Source organism: Tupaia chinensis, unplaced genomic scaffold (assembly GCF_000334495.1).
Source record: "Tupaia chinensis unplaced genomic scaffold, TupChi_1.0 Scaffold144731_1, whole genome shotgun sequence".
Classification (NCBI taxonomy): Eukaryota; Metazoa; Chordata; class Mammalia; order Scandentia; family Tupaiidae; genus Tupaia; species Tupaia belangeri.
Window position 1 is genome coordinate 696,313 of NW_006204591.1, and position 384 is coordinate 696,696.

The 384-nt window shown below is 63.3% G+C and overlaps 1 protein-coding gene across 3 annotated transcripts in view; it reads left to right on the forward strand.

Annotated features, from left to right (window-relative positions):
* CREB5 (cAMP responsive element binding protein 5) overlaps positions 1-384 on the forward strand; it is a 516,790-nt gene that overhangs the window by 244 nt on the left and 516,162 nt on the right. The window lies entirely within an intron of this gene.

Consider the following 384-nt stretch of genomic DNA (forward strand, 5'->3'; position numbering starts at 1 on the left):
TTTTTTTTTGGAGGGTGATCTGTGTTTGTAAACATTTTGGCGGAGCAGAGGGAAGCCCGGTCCCAATTGCTGGTGGACTATGGAATTCTGCTGTGTCCTGAGGTCACCCCAGAGACCCCACGCCGTGTCCGTCCCGGAGCGCGTCTCGGTGGCCGCCGCGCCGTGCGACTGGAGGGATGCTAACGTGGAGCGAGCGCCGTGTCCGCCCCGGCGTGCGTGCGTGTGTGGGAGCGCGCGTGAGTTTCCCTGACATGGGGAACAGTTATGAATCGGGGGTGTGTGTTTGCCTCCAGAGACCTGGCAAGGTGCGGAACCCTCCAGAAGTGTGGCCAAGCGGCGGCGGCAGCGGTGGCAGCAGAGACGGCGAGCCAGGAACCTCCCCCT